General features: G+C 40.6%; 1 long non-coding RNA gene across 1 annotated transcript; it reads right to left on the reverse strand.

The window, feature by feature from the left end:
- Nucleotides 1–16,178: 16,178 nt before the first annotated feature.
- LOC110498568 lies at nucleotides 16,179–19,462 on the reverse strand. The gene is made up of 2 exons (XR_002469847.2): nucleotides 18,883–19,462; nucleotides 16,179–16,810 (listed from the first exon to the last, which is right to left on the reverse strand). It is a non-coding gene; the product is annotated as an uncharacterized LOC110498568 (long non-coding RNA).
- Between the last annotated feature and the right edge of the window lie 470 nt (nucleotides 19,463–19,932).

Here is a 19,932-nt window from a genome sequence, read left to right on the forward strand (position 1 = left end):
AATGTACTGGCAAGAATGAACCAGGAAATCGACCAGACCACTGCTTCGTGTGAACTGTGTTTGACCTACAGTCCAAAGTGCTAACACCCAGATCTGCTCACAAAGTCAAACTCGCAAAGAGAGAACAGAAACATAAACAAAAGCAGTGACACGACAAAAGGGCAAGACACTGAACTGAAAGCTGGAGATCATGTACGACTCCGAGAACCTGGATGCAGGAATCTGGATGCAGCAAGGACATGTGCAGAGAGACGTTGCACCGCGATACTATGTGATCCGAACGGGGGCGAAACCGAGTGGATCTGAGGCTGCAGCCACTCACTCAAGGGACTGAGAATCATCAGGATGACGATACTCAAGTCTCAAATGCTTTCAGCAACACTGACTGACAACGGACGCTGTCCAACTGCTTCAGGAAACACTCCAGCAGAACAACCAGAAATGACTGTCCACGCCCCTGAAAGGCTTACTGAGAATTGTAACAACAAAAAAGCACCTGGACTGAATGTTTTTGTTTATGTGAAAACAAAGAGCCACAATAGAGTATTGTTGGACAGAAACGTTTATTTTTTTTTCACACATTCAAAATGTTTTGACTGCCTCTTACGTGATGAGTGATTTATAAAAACCAATAAAAAATGCAAAAAACATTGAAGAAATGTGTGTGCATTATTGAAATATTGATATTTTACACGTGACGTATTTAGTTACACCGAAAAGTGCTTTTCTTTTAAAGGAAGACAGGTGTGTTGTGTGTGAACAACATTATGTTACAACATTATGTTAACATAATGTAGGAGACTATAACACAATAGATTTGGTGTGAACAACGTTACCAATGAGGAGTTGTTGGGAGTGTGCCCCGGTTTGTCATTCAACAAGGAACAAACATAACAAGGGGGATGCAGACCTGCGGAGATCCTTTGGCCAGGGGAACGTTAAGACAGTACTGCGGCAGTGGGAAGAGACCTGACTGTGAAGGTGACCTGACTGTGAAGGAGACCTGACTGTGAAGGAGACCTGACTGTGAAGGTGACCGACGTTGCCCTACATACTCACCCTTGTGATGATGGATACTCCAGAAAGCCTGGAGACAGCACTCAACAGAGAGGATGGGTATATACAAAAAAAACAACACCGCACACTCAACTGAAGAGGGAGTGTTTTAACAATTTTTTTGCACAAAAGGGTTACATACAGTTGAAAGAATGCCTTGCTGTCTGTCACCGTTTGAAGGTGACATGCCTTTGGTTGATGTCAGAGTTGGCTCTAAGCTTGACACAGGCCATGACATACAGTATATTCCCATATTTCTATTAGCATGCAGGGAAATCTAACTCAATTGCCTTGTTATTCACTTGACATTAGATGAACTCTGTTTAGGTGAAATATATTGTGAAGACTGAGTTAATATCAAAGAACACTGATGACATTAAAATGTGTCGTTTCATCTTTATCGCTTTTCATTATCATCCTCTCTTCCATAATTATCCTAAAATTCCCTTTGATCAGAAGTTTTAAATACTCCATACAATGCAAGGTCTTGTTGAGATTTATTCTAATATATTCCACTTCATTTTTGTAACTCCACTCTATCGCCTTCGCTCTGCTGTGTGGTTCGCTCTTAATTCCTCTGCTGTCACTGAGTCCCCAGTGGAGTAGGAGCGGTGTGTGTGATGTGTGAGAATGAAATAGGCGGGGAAGATGAAGGCAGGGTAAAGTAGGGGGGGCATGCATCTCCTGAGCCCAACCACAGCCACTCCAGCCTGGGATGAAGACAGGGTGTCAGCCTTCTACTATCTAGACCTTCGTAGACCTCCCTCCACAGCAACATTAGTCTGATAATACAAAGCAGCCTTGTCTCCCTCCCTGCCTCTGTGCAGTCTTCAATCCCATCCCCCACAGGGCCAATCACCTCTCTGTAATTTGAGAGAGAGAGAGAGAGAAATTACAAAGATCTAAGCATCACAATGGTCTGTTTTGTCCGAGACAAAAAGCTCAGGTGAAGAAGTTTGTTTTGCTCTGGGGGTTTATTCTGTCCTGGCTGTTCGTTAAAAATTCTTCAGACTAGGGTCTATTTTTCTCAATTTCCGCCTGACTGACGTGCCCAAAGTAAACTGCCTGTTGCTCAGGCCCTGAAGCCAGGATATGCATGTAATTGCTACCATTGAAAAGAAAACACTCTGAAGTTTGTAGAAATGTTAACATAATGTAGGAGACTATAACACAATTTTATTTATTTTTTTATTTAACCAGGCAAGTCAGTTAAGAACAAATTCTTATTTTCAATGACGGCCTGGGAACAGTGGGTTAACTGCCTGTTCAGGGGCAGAACGACAGATTTGTACCTTGTCAGCTCAGGGGTTTGAACTCACAACCTTCCGGTTACTAGTCCAACACTCTAACCACTAGGCTACCCTGCCACCCCAATAGATTTGGTAGGAGAAAAACCAACCGGAATAGTTTTTTTTTTGAGAGCCCATGCTCTTCCAATGGAACGTATAGGGAAAAAATGTAATCTAGCTCCCAGTATGCAATTTCTATGGCTTCCACTGGGTGTCAGTGGTCTTTGTTCAAGGTTTCAGGCTTGTTTCTTCCAAAACGAGTAAGAAATATGAGTGTTACTAAAGGGAGACAGACTTCGAAATTTGTGTATGTGCGCGCGACGAAGAGGACACACACTTGCTAATATCGTTTTATGACTCTGTCATACAATACAACTTGAGCCAGCTAGTTAACATCAGTCTTTTATGGTGGTAATGGAGGTAATGGCAGTAATGGAGGCAATGGCGGACTGACGGTAGTTATGTATCTGCAAGTTAGACTAAATATTAGCACTACACAATCTTGTTGGTGATAACCTTCAATCTGGATAATAACACAAAACAAATCGTAAGACTAGAGAAATTTATCAACAAATATTACAAAAACAAGCAGCACCAAAACAACAGACAGGGGAACCGATTTCAAAACGAAAACATAACTCTTCTACAGACACAGATGATTTAATACTTTCTCCACCGGGAATGGTAAAGGTTGAAACCGATCTGTTAAAATCAATAAATGACACACTGGGTGTACTTGAATTAGTCAGTAAGGATATAAAAGAGTTGAAGGCAAGCCTCAAGATGAGTGATGAAAAAGCTGCGACATTGGAGAAGGAAACAAACAAGCTAAATGGGACAGTCGATAAGATTGAAACCGAAGTGAATGAACTTAAAAAGGAGAACACTGTTCTAAGAGAAGCCTTACTTGACATACAGACTAGATCCATGAGAGAGAATCTGGTACTTACAGGTATCCAAGAGAAAGAAGGAGAAGTACCTGCGTCTGTAGTCAGAGAGTTCCTCCTTACAGCGCTACAGATTCCACGCAAAGCTATCGACAAAATCCAACTCGAACTTGTACACCGCTTCGGACAGAGAGGGCAGAGGTATGAACACCCAATCATTGCCAAATTTGCTTCATTTAAAGATAAAATAATGGTTAAAAGCCTGGGTAAAAGACTTGCTGGGACCAAAATAGGCATGAATGACCAGTTCCCGAAGGAAATTGCAGAACGACGTAAAGTTCTGTATCCAATTTTCGAGGAAAATAAATTAAAAGGGAAACGAGTCGCTCTCGTCGTCAATAAACTATATATTAATAACCAGTTGTTCAGAGACACAAAGACTACTCCATGGCTATTTTAAAAATGACACAGTTCTTATAGACGAGGAAAATAATGAAACACAATTCTAGCCCGGTTATGGATTGTAATAATACAATAAAAAATATACTTTTTCCATATATCTTCAAATATAACTACTTGGAACACAAAAGCACGGATTCAACACGGTGAAGATAAAAACTCAGTAAACAGAAGGCCCAGTATGTGTGGATGGTGGGGGTGTGTGTCATTTTTATGTTTGGGAAGGTGTGGCGTTGTGTGAGAAAGGAAATGGTTGCATATCCCAGAACCAATGTGTTGCTGTGAGCAGAGTGTGAGAGGGCTTTCAATGTTGTTCAGATGATGGATATACTTTTTATAATGAATTATACATCTTCTTTATTTATTTATTTATTGTCCTATCATGGTGGAACAGGGTTTAAAAATAAATTATACATTTTATTTATTTATTGTCCTATCATGGGGAACTACATTTTAAAAATAAATTATATATCAAATTCATTTATTTATGATCCTATATCGATAGAATGGTCCAAAACCCTATACCCTAGACACCCACCTGAATGACCCAGATACTAAGGAGAAGTCCCTAACTGTTTTATGGGCCTGCTGTAAGCGGTCTGTATGCAGCCAAAATGCGGTCAGAGTCCTAGAGCAGCACTGCCCCCTCAAGATTCTGAGCCTGCTTGACAGGGTTGGTCCTGCAAAGCCAAAACCCCCAAAAGGGAGAGCATACCATACAATGAAATTCTCAAACTGTTAATGAGAACCTTGATGACCTTGTACCTAGCCGGTGGGGATTCCGGTGGGGTATCCCCACCCAGGCAGTGGCAGTGCTGGCAACACTAGCTGCAGTAACCCATGGGGAGGGGGTCACACTCGGACATTCAGAGAGGGGGTATATTATTGTGGCCCTGGTGGCACAAAATCAAAAGTCTGACTGCATAGAGATGCTTGGGAATATGGTCAATACGGGGGACCGTGTTGTGGGTGTTTCAGGGAAAAGGTGTACATTTGACCTCCATCATCTAGGACGTGACAATGGTTAATAAAATCTCTCCGTTTCGGCCCATTATTTTTTTTGCACAGTCTTGCCGGCCTTCTCATACAGCTGCAACTGTATATGCATTCATAAATCAAGACCTTTCTTGAGTTGGGCTCTGGGATGGTGTAACTGTTGAGAATGTGAGGTGAAATAATTTTCATAAATTGCCTACATTACAACAAATATGAATAGCTAATTATGGAAAATATGAAACAGGATTTAAAAAATATTTTTGGATGGCTATATATAATACAAATCGAGGTGAGGGCGATGGAAATGCATTTGGCGGTTGATATACTTCTGTTCTGTGACTGGCATTGTGTGCTCTTTTTGAAGGATGGATCCCAGTCTTTTCAGGCCTCTTCGAAATGGGGGTCGGGGGTGGTCTGTCGGGCATTTGGATGAGGAGGGCTTTTAGCGGGTGGAATAGTGGGGAACAATTGGATATTTACTCATTAGCAATGCAAATATCATGGTACAGCTAAAAAGACACTCAATCATCATGTTACTTTTTAATGGCACGTTTACAAACATATATTTTGATAAATAGAATTGGAAGTTGGGTCTCATTATGGTAAGTGGTGAAATAAGTATAGCCAGTTACAATTGTAAATGCTTAGCAGATAATAAGAAAAGACAATCAGTATTTACCTGGCTAAAAGAAAAGGAATATAATATCTATTGTTTACAGGAAAAGTTTTTTGTGGAAAAGGGACTGGGGGGGGGGGGGGGGGGGGGGGGGGAATACACTTCTCCCATGAGCAAAGATATTCAAAAGGGGTGATGGTTTTATTTAACAGTAATGTTGATCCAAATGTGCAAATTGTCCAAACAGATCATCAAGGTAGATGGATTATTTTAAATATGTTTTTGGACAATAAACATATATGGCTTATTAACCTATACAGTCCAAATAATGATGATCCAAGCTTCTTTGAAAATATATTTAATAATGTATCAACTCCACAAGCAACATTAGACCGTATTAGATTTTAATACGGTCTTAAATACCTCTATGGAACGGAAAGGAAATCACACTACAAACTATCATCCTCAGACACTTAAGGAAATCATGAATGTCATGGATATGTTGGAATTAGTGGATATATGGAGACTTAAATACCCTGACCTAGTGAGATATACATTGCGGAGGCTTAATCAAGCTAGTCGTCTTGACTACTTTCTTAAGCCATTCACCCTGGGGCCAACAGTTTAAAAAGTGTTGATAGGGAACAGAATGCGGTCGGATCATCACATAATTGGCATATACTGTAAATTACTCTTACAGATTTTCCAAGTGAGCGAGGATTTTGGAAACTGAATCAAAGCCTGCTAGATGATAAATTGTTTAGAACTAGGACAGAATAATTTATAACTGACTTTTTCAGACAACATAGGTACAGCAGATCCCCTTACTGTATGGGACACTTTTAAATGTGCCTTTAGAGGCCATGCATTTCAGTACTCATCTATAAAACAAAATCAGTTTAGATCAAAAGAGTCCATATTAACAAAGGAAATTGAAGGACTAACAGTACAGTTAGATAGCAATAAAAACCGTAGCACAGAGGTACAGAATAAGTTAGAGGAAAAACAAAGATAAATGGAGGAACTTATTCAAGAAAGATCCAGTGTAATATGTTATAAAAATAAAGCGAACTGGATGGAATATGGGGAAAAATGCACCAAATTCTTTTTCAATCTTCAGTATAGAAATGCTACCAAAACAATGTATTGAAACTTGTTACAAATGATTAACCGAAAGATATTTTGAAAGAGGAAGTAAAGTACTTTAAGAATATGTTTTCGTTTCAGTCTCCTCCATCCCCACTAACTGAAGCTAATTGCATGGATTTTATAACATCTATACAGAAGGACTCGTGTAAAGGCCAAATTACAGAGGACAAACTTCTTGATGCAATTAAATTAAAGCCTTTAAGGCTGGGAAAACTCCATGGCTGGATGGCATACCAGTGGAAGTATACAAAACTTTTTATGATATATTCAGAGGACCATTATTTGCATGTTTTAACCACTCTTATATAAATGGTAGATTATCAGACATGCAACAAGAAGGTCTGATATGATTATTACTGAAACAGGACCCAAGTGGTATATATAAAGATCCAGTCCATTAAAAAAAATGGAGACCTCTTACACTTCAGTGATGTGATGCAAGATCCTAGCAAAATGCTTGGCGCATAGAATTAAAAAAGTACTGTCAGATATTAATCATCCTAATCAGACAGGTTTTTTACATTGACGATACATTGGAGATAATATAAGACAAGTACTGGAAACAATAGAATACTGTGAAATATCGGGGACACCAGGCCTGGTTTTCATAGCTGATTTTGAAAAGGCTTTTGATAAAGTACGACTGGAGTTTATATATAAATGCCTAGAATATTTCCATTTTGGGGAATCTCTTACAAAATGGTTTAAAGTTATGTATAGTAACCATAGGTGTAAAATAGTAAATAATGGCTACATCTCAGAAAGTTAAAACTATCTAGAGGAGTAAAACAAGGTTGTCCGCTATCAGCATATCTATTTATTATTGCCATCAAAATGTTAGCTGTTAAAATTAGATCAAACAATAATATTAAGGGATTAGAAATCCGTGGCTTAAAAACTAAGGCATCATTGTATGTGAAATGATTCATGTTTTCTTTTAAACCCACAATTATAATCTCTCCACGGCCTCATAGAGAATCTAGATACTTCTGTTACCCTCTCTGGATTAAACCAAATGATGATAAATGTACTATATTACGTATTGGATCACAAAAAAAGTATAATTTTACATTACCGTGTAGTTTACCAATTAAATGGTCTGACTGAGATGTGGACATACATACTATACAAATCCCAAAAGAAAGAAATGATCTCACTCCAATACATTTTTATAGAAAGTTAGCAAAAATAGACAAGATCTTGCTACCATAGAAAGGAAAATACCTGTCTATTTGTGGAAAAATCACCCTGAATATCTCTTCAGTCATATCACAGTTGACCTATTTGCTTATGGTTTTGCCTACACCTAGTGACCTGCTTTTTAAATTACACAAACAAAAAATATTACATTTTATTTGGAATGGCAAGCCCCAAAAAATTAAAAGGGCCTATTTATATATAATTATTAATTTAATATTAATTTGGAGGGCAGAAATGATTAAATATTAAAGCATTAGACCTCTCACTAAAGGCATCAGTCATACAAAAGTTATACTTAAATCCAAACTGGTTCTCTAGTAAATTGGGAGAAATGTCTCATCCTATGTTCAAGAATGGCCTTTCTCCCTATATTCAGATTACACCTGCTCACTTTCCTTTGTTTGAAAAGGAAATAATCTCCAAAATATCATTATTTTTTAATTTTTTTCAGTTTAATCCACCTGAAAAGACAGAACAAATAATACAACAAATATTGAGGCTAAACTCAAATATAAAAAAATTTAAAAAATTCGATGAAATGTTTAAAAAAGTGTAATTTTAGTGAATGATATAAATAGGACTGGTGGAGTTATGTCACACGTGCAGCTAACACAGACATATGGAAATGTCAGCTCTACCCAAAATTACAACCAACTAATTGCAGCATTACCACAAAAATGGAAGAGGCAAGTAGAAGGGGAAAAAAGTAAAAAAGTCGGCCCTGTAATAAAGAACATAAATGGTTAAAGAAAAGCGTGAAAATAAAAACATATACCAATTTCAATTAAGGAACAAAAAACTGACAGCTGTGCCATATAAATTGCAAAATAGTTGGGAAGAGATTTTCAATATACCCATTCCATGGCACATACGCAAAACAACGCCGGATTCAAAACTTCAAATTTTTCAATTTAAATTACTATACAAAATTCTTGCAACCAATAGAATGTTATATAAATAGGGGATACAATCTTCCCAGCTCTGCAGAATTTGCTGTGAGGAGGCAGAGTCATTAAATAATTTATTTTGGTATTGTCCATATGTAGCTCTTTTTGGTCACAGGTCCAGGAATGGCTGAAGAATTGCAACATTTGCCTAAAACTAACGCTGCAGATAGCAATACTGGGTGATTTGAGAAGCCATAGTCAATCAATCAATAATATAATCATTCTTTTAGCAAAAAAATACATTTTTAATTTACAATCTGTAGAAGCTATGAGAATAGAAAGGTTCAGTACTTTTGTGAAGCATCACAGCACAGTTGAAAAATAATGGCAAAGAGACATCCAAACGGATGTTGAGATGGGAGGGTTGAATGGAGCTGAAGGGTGGGACTAAATAGAAATCAAACTGGATGGACATCAGAAATAGAGGAAGGACTAAAAACAAACAAAATATAACTATTGTAAAATAGATTGTGTCTGTAAAATGTGTATAAGATGTATATAAGAAGAAGCCTAAGTGTCATTGTTTATTAGTTTACTCCAATTGGGGGAAGGGTGGTAGGGTTTGCGGGGGAATAAAGCTATTTTCTAAAATAAATGTATGTATGTCTATATACAGTGCCTTGCGAAAGTATTCGGCCCCCTTGAACTTTGCAACCTTTTGCCACATTTCAGGCTTCAAACATAAAGATATAAAACTGTATTTTTTTGTGAAGAATCAACCACAAGTGGGACACAATCATGAAGTGGAACGACATTTATTGGATATTTCAAACTTTTTTAACAAATCAAAAACTGAAAAATTGGGCGTGCAAAATTATTCAGCCCCTTTACTTTCAGTGCAGCAAACTCTCTCCAGAAGTTCAGTGAGGATCTCTGAATGATCCAATGTTGACCTAAATGACTAATGATGATAAATACAATCCACCTGTGTGTTAAAAAGTCTCCGTATAAATGCACCTGCACTGTGATAGTCTCAGAGGTCTGTTAAAAGCGCAGAGAGCATCATGAAGAACAAGGAACACACCAGGCAGGTCCGAGATACTGTTGTGAAGAAGTTTAAAGCCGGATTTGGATACAAAAAGATTTCCCAAGCTTTAAACATCCCAAGGAGCACTGTGCAAGCGATAATATTGAAATGGAAGGAGTATCAGACCACTGCAAATCTACCAAGACCTGGCCGTCCCTCTAAACTTTCAGCTCATACAAGGAGAAGATTGATCAGAGATGCAGCCAAGAGGCCAATGATCACTCTGGATGAACTGCAGAGATCTACAGCTGAAGTGGGAGACTCTGTCCATAGGACAACAATCAGTCGTATATTGCACAAATCTGGCCTTTATGGAAGAGTGGCAAGAAGAAAGCCATTTCTTAAAGATATCCATAAAAAGTGTCATTGAAAGTTTGCCACAAGCCACCTGGGAGACACACCAAACATGTGGAAGAAGGTGCTCTGGTCAGATGAAACCAAAATGTAACAATGCAAAACGATGCAACAATGCAAAACGTTATGTTTGGCGTAAAAGCAACACAGCTGAACACACCATCCCCACTGTCAAACATGGTGGTGGCAGCATCATGGTTTGGGCCTGCTTTTCTTCAGCAGGGACAGGGAAGATGGTTAAAATTGATGGGAAGATGGATGGAGCCAAATACAGGACCATTCTGGAAGAAAACCTGATGGAGTCTGCAAAAGACCTGAGACTGGGACGGAGATTTGTCTTCCAACAAGACAAAAAATCTACAATGGAATGGTTAAAAAATAAACATATCCAGGTGTTAGAATGGCCAAGTCAAAGTCCAGACCTGAATCCAATCGAGAATCTGTGGAAAGAACTGAAAACTGCTGTTCACAAATGCTCTCCATCCAACCTCACTGAGCTCGAGTTGTGGGAAAAAGGAATGGGAAGGAGGAGGAATGGGAAAAAATGTCAGTCTCTCGATGTGCAAAACTGATAGAGACATACCCCAAGCGACTTACAGCTGTAATCGCAGCAAAAGGTGGCGCTACAAAGTATTAACTTAAGGGGGCTGAATAATTTTGCACGCCCAATTTTTCAGTTTTTGATTTGTTAAAAAAGTTTGAAATATCCAATAAATGTCGTTCCACTTCATGATTGTGTCCCACTTGTTGTTGATTCTTCACAAAAAAAGACAGTTTTATATCTTTATGTTTAAAGCCTGAAATGTGGCAAAAGGTCGCAAAGTTCAAGGGGGCCGAATACTTTCGCAAGGCACTGTAGGCATGCGTATGTATATGTATATGGATATATATATATTTACCAAAAAAAAGATATGGGGAATTGGAAATGATGCAGACAATTACATTGATGGAAGCAACAATCTTTCTGCAATATTAAGCTGATCCATCCCTTTAAAATAATCATAATAATACCGTTTTCCTATTGAACATACTTCTTTCCATATTAAATATTGTAGTTTAATGACCTTTTGGGGGTATCTGAGGATTAAATAAAAACTTATTTTGACATGTTTTAACAAAGTTTAGCGGTAGCTTTTTAGATTCCTTTCTTTGCACGATGAACGAGTGGATTACTGAAATCGATGGCGCCAACTAAACTGACTTTTTGGGACATAAAGAAGGATTTTATCTAACAAAACTACACTACATGTTGTAGCTGGGACCCTTTGGATGACAAATCAGAGGAAGATTTTCAAAAAGTAAGTGAATATTTCAACTATTTGTGAATTTATGAAACCTGTTCCGGTGGGAAAATATTTTGATGTGGGGACGCCGTCTTCAAACAATCACATGGCATACTTTCGATGTAAAGCCTACTGTAAATCGGACAGTACAGTTAGATCAACAAGAATTTTAGATTTTAACCAATATAAGACACTTGTATGTACCTAAATGTTTAATTTCCAAAAAATGTATGATTATTTATTTGAATTGCAAGTTTCACCGGACGTTGTCCCGCTAGCGGGACGCCTAGCCATAAGAATGAATGTCTACCCTATTTTCAATGTGGATGACGCTCATGGATGAAAAATAGCGCTGGTATCTGTCTTAGGAACTCATCTGTCTCACCTCCAGGCTCCATCACATCCGACCGTGATAGGGAGTCCCATAGGGTGGAGCACAATTGGCCGTCTTTGTAAATAAGAATTTGTTCTTAACTGACTTGCCTAGTTAAATAAAGGTTAAATAAAAAATAAATAATATTAAATAAAAACCTTCAGGAGTCAGAGGAGAGACATTCTTTACAACCTATTTATTTTCTCCTCTATAGCCAGCAGCATACCACCCTGCATACAACTGCTGGCTTGCCTCTGAAGCTTAACAGGGAAGGTCCTGGATGGGAGACCAGATGCTGCTGAAAGTGGTGTTGAAGGGCCAGTAGGAGGCACCCTTTCCTCTGGTCCCCCCCAAAATATCCCAATTCCCTAGGACAGTGTTTGTGGACATTGCTCTGTTTTGGGTGCTGTCTATCAAATACATATGTATTCGTCACATGCGTCAAATACAACAGACCTTACAGTGAAATACTTACTTACAAGCCCTTCGCCCTTATCCCTTAACCAACAATGCAGTTTAAAGAATATCCCCCAAAAAGTAAGAGATAAGAAATAATTTGAGTGGCAGTAAATAACAATAGCAGGGCTATATACAGGGGATATCGGTACAGAGTCAATGTGTCGAGGTAATTATGTACATGTAGGTAAAATCCCTTACGTCAAGTCTAGACTTTGCGTAGAGATAAGATCATTTCCAGGTCTTAGTAAGGTTTTATAAATAACTACTTATATGTGGTTTTCTGCGTAAGTCATGCTTAAGATCAAAACTGATCGTAAGTCTGTTTTATAAATGAGGCCCCAGGAATCTTATGGCTTAGTGGCAGAAGTTGTTTAGAAGGCTCTTGAACCTAGACTTGGCGCTCCGGTACCTCTTGCCGTGAGGTGGCAGAGAGAACAGTCTATGACTAGATGGCTGTAGTCTTTGACAATTTTTAAGGTCTTCCTCTGACACCGCCTGGTTTAGATGTCCTGGATGGCAGGAAGCTTGGCCCTGGTGATGTACTGGGCCGTACGCACTACCCTTTGTGGTGCCTTGCGGTCGGAGGCCGAGCAGTTGCCATACCAGGCAGTGATGCTCTCGATGGTGTAGCTGTAAAACATTTTTGAGGATCTGAGGACCCATGCCAAGTCTTTTCAGTCTCCTGAGGGGGAATAGGCTTTGTCGTGCCCTCTTCATGACTGTCTTGGTGTGCTTGGACCATTTTAGTTTGTTGGTGATGTGGACACCAAGGAACTTGAAGTTCCCAACCTGCTCCACTACAGCCCCGTTGATGAGAATGGGAGCGTGCTCAGTGCTCCTTTTTCTGTAGTCCACAATCATCTCCTTTGTCTTGATCACATTGAGGGAAGGGTTTTTGTTCTTGCACCACACGGTCCGGTTTCTGACCTCCTCCGTATAGGCTGTCTCATCGTTGCCGTTGATCAGTCCTACCACTGTTGTGTCATCAGCAACCTTAATGATGGTGTTGGAGTTGTGCCTGGCCATGCAGTCATGAGTGAACAGGGAGTACAGGAGTGGACTGAGCACACCCCTGAGGGGTCCCCGTGTTGAGGATCTCCTCGGTGGATGTATTGTTACCTACCCTTACCACCTGGAAGTCCAGGATCCAGTTGCAGAGGGAGGTGTTTAGTCCCAGAGTCCTTGATAGCACTATGATTTTGAACGCTGTGCTGTAGTTAATGAATAGCATTCTCACATAGGTGTTCCTTTTGTCCAAGTGGGAAAGGGCAGTGTGGAGTGCAGTAGAGATTGCATCATCTGTGGATCTGTTGGTGCGGTATGCAAATTTGGGGTGGGTCTAGGGTTTCTGGGATAATGGTGTTAATGTGAGCCATGAGCAGCCTTTCAAAGCATTTCATGGCTACAGACGTGAGTGCTATGGGTCGGTAGTCATTTAGTCAGGTTACCTTAGTGTTTTCGGGCACAGGGACTATGGTGGTCTGCTTGAAACGTGTTGGTATTACAGACAGGGATGGGATGTTAAATGGATGTTCTCACTCTCTGTGGTCATGGCAGTTATCCCATGGCAGTTATCGTAAGAGTAGGGGTGGTAACACCGGTGTCCTGGCTAAATTCCCAATCTGGCCATCATAGCCACCTAATCATTCCCAGCTTCAAATTGGCTCATTCATCCTCTGCCCTGTTACTCTTCCCCAGGTCGTTGCTGTGAATGAGTATGTGTTCTCAGTCAACTTACCTGGTAAAGTAAGGGATACAAATAAATATAGAAGGAAAGTAGCAGTACATGGCTCGGTTCCAATCCCCAGTGAATTGTCTTTCAGGTTCTTTGTACAGTACACCAAAACGCAGGCATGAGACAAATGTTACAAAATCCTTAGGGGAGATTAAAGGGATTGTTCACTTTATTGAAGTTCTAGCTAAAATAACTTTGATTTCCCTAGGCCTGTTGCCGTTACATCCAAATAGCTTTTTAACACCCCAGGTAAGTCGAAATAAAGATAAAACTTCAGAAAATGTAACTATCCTTTTAATATATCCATTGCATGGTCTTTGGTATCGTCGTCTTGAGTCAGAAAGGGAGAGATAAATTATTAGGTCAACAGAGACAGGAGAGTCTAGAGGGCTGTCTATAAGAGAGCAAGAGCTCTGTCAGAGAGAAAAAGACTAGACGTTTATTGATAGCCAGCTGACAGTTGAGAGGCAGTCCAAATCTGTGTCCTACGCACTCCCCTCTATGCCACTATATCACCCCTGTCTAGTACTGTATCACCACAGTAAACTGAATTAAAAACTCTCTGGCTCTCAAATCAACCCCAAGGCTAGCCTCTACCCCCCCAAAGCACTTGTGTCATATTGAGAGGATTGGATAGGTGAAATCAATATGGCACTAGCTTACCTATCCAAGATCTACAAAAGTGCCTGGGGTTAGGGGTTGGTAATTCAGGGACTTTGTGTTAAACCACCCTTTACTGGTAAGTTAAAGATAATTCAAAACAGCTATGAATTTCCTGTTGGTAGTAGGGCTTGAGCTTCCCTTGAAAAATACCAAGCCAAATGGGTTCACTGGTTCAATTGCTTTCAATAAATGTAAGAAAAAGCCTGTTCTCTCCTTTGTTAGTACTGAACACAGAACTCAGAGAAGCAGAGTCACTACTAACAGTGAGTAAATTGCACATCTGAGGAGATGTCAGGGATCTAAGGATCAGAGTTGCTAGGCAAAATGGGTTCAAATCTACCGCCCAAGTGAACCAGCCTTGAGGCACTGATGACATTAGCCTTGGTGAACAGTGCTCTCTCTCTCTCTGTGTGTGTGTGTGTAGACATGTTTAACTATTCTTGTAAGGACCAGAAGTCCCCCCCAGAAGAACAGTAAACAAACAAACATTTGACCAACTGGGGACATTTTGTTAGTCCCCACGTGGTCAAATCCTATTTCTAGGGGGTTTAGGGTTTATGTTAGAATTAGTGTGTGGGTTAGAATTAGGTTAGAGTTAGGAGCTGGAGTTAGTTTTAGGGTTAGGAGCTAGGGTTATGGTTAAGGTTGGGTTTTTGGGTCAGGGTTAAGGTTAGGGTAAGGGTAAGAGTACAGGCTAGGGTTAGGGATTAGGGAAAATATGATTTTGAATGGGACTGAATTGTGTCCCCCCGCAAGGTTAGCTGTACAAGTGTGTGTGTGTGGACATGTTTAACTATACTTGTGGGGACCAGAAATCCACACAAGAATAGTAAACAAACTAGAATTGACCAACTGGGGACCTTTTGTTAGTCCCCACAAGGTCAAATTCTATTTTTAGGGGGTTTAGGGTAATGGTTAAGGTTAGGGTAGGGTTAGGTTTAGGGGTCAGGGAAATTAGGATTATGAATGGTACTGAATTGTGTGTCCCCACAAGGTTAATCATGCAAGAATGTGTGTGTGTTTGTGTGTGCGCCTTTGGCAAATAACATGAGTTCCAGTGTTACACCCCGAGCAGTAAACAGGATTCTGAGGGTTCCTGGAGGTTAGGAGGAAAGCCTGTTAGGGCTCCTCTTCATGCTCCTCACACACACACCCAGCTGAGATAGGAACACACACACATAGCTCAGATAACACACACATAGCTCAGATACTGTATTAACATATCTCCCTTTAACCCAGCAGAAATTCATCTGACTCTAATCTGCTAAACCCTTCCAGTTTGGTAATGGTTTCCTGATTATCACACATTTCACACAGAAATGCAAATTGCTCTCAGCAAATCAAACAGCCCTCACAGGTGAGAGAAAAACATTAGTATTTCACACACAAAATAAGCACATGCGTGCACACTAATGAGACACACACACACACACACACACCTCTTGATATTTGAAGAGATGAAGGCACTGGGATTCAGCCATGACTGGTAACGTTAGCTAATCAGGGTGTGAGACTCAGACTGAGCCTGTGCATTCGCCAGGCATCCTACATCTAAAACAACTTCAGTGAGAGAAAACATCCAAAAACCCTCACCTACTTGAACTTCAGCCTGTTTTCACTCACACGTGCTTTGTCACTGAGAAACATGATGCGATACAAGAAGAAAACAACCCAGAAACTGAACATCCTCTCCAGACCGGTCTTTATCTTCTCTCCCACAGTGGATTACAGAAATACACACAGACACTGGTGCAGGCACAAACACATACACTAAACATTAAATTAATAAATACATTTACCCTCATTTCATTAAAAGGTGCAACCAACCCAAGAGAGAGAAACCCAAGAGAGACATGATGATGGAAAGTGTAGGCAATACAGTAGCATCCTGTTAGTTTTTATCTCTTGAGAGGGAGAGGGGGGATGAAGACAACTCCAACCCCCTCCGGCCTGCTGGCTGTCTTCTCCTTGGATCTCCTCCCGCTTGGCCTGCCTCATCTGCCCCAGTTCCTGCAGCCGGAGACCCTCTCTCTGCTTCAGCTCTCGGATCACTGAGGAGGCCTGGCAACACTGCCCCATCACAGGCTACTGGGGGTACATTCCCTGGCATACGAAGCTGGTGGTGGCACGGAACTGGCTGTGGCCCCTGGAGACTTGGCCTGTAACAACTGCAGATGATGGAGGTTGAAGTGTAGGACATAGACAAATGATGGAGGTTGAAGTGTAGGACTCAGCCAAGATCTATAGCCTGAGAGACACTCTTCTCTCAATCTCCTCCAACTCCTTAACGTCTGTAAGAGCACTGCACTTTTCTGGTCTGTGGGGAAAGAAGAAGAAGAAATGAGACATTGACAAACAGTTCAGTCAAATTAATTGCTGGCTGTATATCTCTGCCTCTTTCAGCTTATCATCTGAGAATGACTTATTACTAAAATGTTTTTATCTATTTAAAAATTACAACTAGGCTCCGGCGGCATTTCATTAACACTGATGACTCTCATGGGGAAGGAGTGTGTGTGTGTGTGTGTGCCTGTGTGGGTGTGTGTCTGTGTGAGTGTACTTCCGGCATTGAGTGCATTCGTGGGCGATAACGTGAGAATCTGGCTGATATTTTGATCTTGCACCAGATACTTCACACATTAGTATGTCATGCACAGAGCGAGCGAGAGAGAGATTAATCTAGCCTATGTTATGAGTTGACCTAGATGTTTTGATACTGGGCTTGGTAATAACCCAGCTGTCTCAGTGTAATGACATAAATAAAAGTGGAAGCAACACAAGTCTAAAGCCTAGAGAGAAGCAATAAGCAAATCGGCAATATAGCATAATGAAATGTAATTCTGCACACAAAAGGGCCGACTTCCACATTCATAGTCCAAATGAAGGAGCTCAATTCATAAGCCACTTCAATGAAGAATATTATTCCCAAAGAGAACCAGAGAGAGCGAGTGGAGTAGGAGCAAAGCTCGCCATCGGACACATTCCCACTTGTAGTGCATATTGCTAGTCATCCAGGATAGAGATGTTTATACAGACACTTTTTCAGGTTTAAAATTACATGTGAATTCACAATGCAGATTGGTCCTGCGTATGACCGCTCAATCTCCCACCGTCATGGCTACCAAAAGGCGCTCAATTTACTGCTGTCCCCCACCCACTCAGCAACGATGGTGGTTAATGACATTTGTAGGTTCTCTGCTGTGTGCCTCTCCGTGTTCTCAGTGGTCAGTAAATGGGACATCATGTCCCACTTCTCATCAATATGATGGCTCGTTACAGTGATGTATGGCAATGGGTTCATAAATGTCCAACAATCTATTGTTAAACACACGTACAGTAAGGTGTTTGAGAGCTCGCGTTTTGTACTTTCTGAGCAATCATTGTAATATTTCTCCATCTGGGCCGTCACAGTTTTTCGACATGGAATCTTATAGTCTGGTTCTATGCCACCAGGGGCATTGAAACTGACATCCTCTACCACTGACAATGGCTGCATATGAACTGCAATCATTTCTGTAATCAGTGCTATGATTTTCTCACTCCGTCACTTATCATACTTATTTCGTGTAAAGAGCCTGTAATGTCTGTTGTTAGGGGCCTGTACTGCTGCCAGCAATGGTTTGGGACTCACGGTTCCTCCCTTTCAGATGGTTCAGCACTGCACCTGTACTGCCACTGTAGCTCAATTCCACCTCGCGAAGTTTGCATTTCACCACCTTCTCATTTAACTTGTCAAAGTATCGCCATACAGGACTTCACTGCTGTCGCTTCCCTGTCTCACTCTCTGCCACTTGTCAACTGATGACATGTAGAGCACAGACGTGCAGAGAGACGACAGACAGAGCGCTTTATATCCGTAGCGAATCATTTGAAAGATGCATCTCCTACTACTAACGCTACAGCATTGTTTCGTTAGGTATTTGTTTCGTTTTCATTTTGACCTTTATGATGATGATGACCTGGAACTTTTAGTAGTAGTTTTGTGATGACAGCACTGTGATGTCAATTGTGTACAACAACAACAAACATTTTTGCTTTTCCCATTTCATTTAAACGTTCACACCCCTAATCCATAACATTGAAGTTCACTCTTTTTGTTCTGACATTTGTTTTTCAAAGGTTTAAAAAAACATTCTCTCCTCGCCTCATCTCTTTTAGTGCACTGATCTGAAAATAACTGACCAGGTGAATGCCAACGTAAGGAATTTCTAACATATTGTTTTCATCTGTCAAGTATTTTTCCATCAGTGCAGACAGGAGAGGAGGAGAGGATGAAATTTCAGACAATACACTGTAGATAAAGAGCCAACCAACTAAATGTTGATTCCCCTTTTTGGTGCCCTCCTGCTGTGAGTTGGTGCCCTCCTGCTGTGTGAGAGTGTGTCTTACCGGTCTTGTGTGTGTTTCCCTCAGCCCTTTCGAGCCTCAGCATCAGGTCTCAAAAGTCCTTCCCTGTCCTTGTCATTGAGAGAACATCACCTACTGACAACTTGGTGCATAGGTGACATGTCTTCCACAGTGTCCTCCCTCACAAAGGTCTGAGAGCTTGGTCTCCACCACAGTATCAGAGAGAGGGAGAGGGAGAGGGAGAGAGGGAGAGAGACATACTCAACATGAGCTCCTGATATATTTATTTTTTTTCTCCCCGATTTTTAGAATGAGATAAACACTCTAATCTGAAAAATAATTCCAGACAAGATATGAACAACTCTATTCATTCAGAGTAGAAAAAAAGTACTTTGCACCTGTTTTGACTCTAGCTAGCTAACTTAGCTACACAACAAAAACCTAGCCAACAGACTAACAAGCTAGCCAGAAGAAATGAGCTAGAACAAACCTAGCAAGGGGAACTAATACAACTACATCAAACGACCAAACTGAGTGAGTATACCAAACAGGAGCACGGACTAACTTGAAACATATCTTAAGTTTTTTGGTGTAAAGATTTGTTACTCTTTTTGCTGGTTTTTTCAACTAAATTAGAGCTAGCTACCAAAACAGCAGACAAACAAACTGGTTGCTATGGCAACTGGGCGCAAAACAGAGCAGCAGTAGTAGCAGAGCCCACAGGCACCATGTCCCCACTCACCCTCAGTGCTGAATCCATTCTCTACCCTCCAGAGGCTAAAAATGACACAATGAAGCTTTTAAACAGAAACTACTAAAGGGGAGGCCAGAAATCCTTTTTGCAGATCTCTACAAAAACGGTGATGTGAGTAATCTCATCTTTTTCACTGACCAGCCAAATGCATGGCGCTCAGCAGTGTGCTCTCACTACCCATCCATTAAGAAAGAGGGAATCTGTAATGGGTGGAAGCTGAAAATCAAAGAGACAGACAACCTTGACTGCACCATGATAACAATCTACAAGACTGGGAGTGTCATGGTGCACAGTAATCTTAGGCTTTTTGAAACAGACTTTCAGACCATTAAGGAGAG

This window comes from Oncorhynchus mykiss, chromosome 19 (genome assembly GCF_013265735.2).
Source record: "Oncorhynchus mykiss isolate Arlee chromosome 19, USDA_OmykA_1.1, whole genome shotgun sequence".
Classification (NCBI taxonomy): domain Eukaryota; kingdom Metazoa; phylum Chordata; class Actinopteri; order Salmoniformes; family Salmonidae; genus Oncorhynchus; species Oncorhynchus mykiss.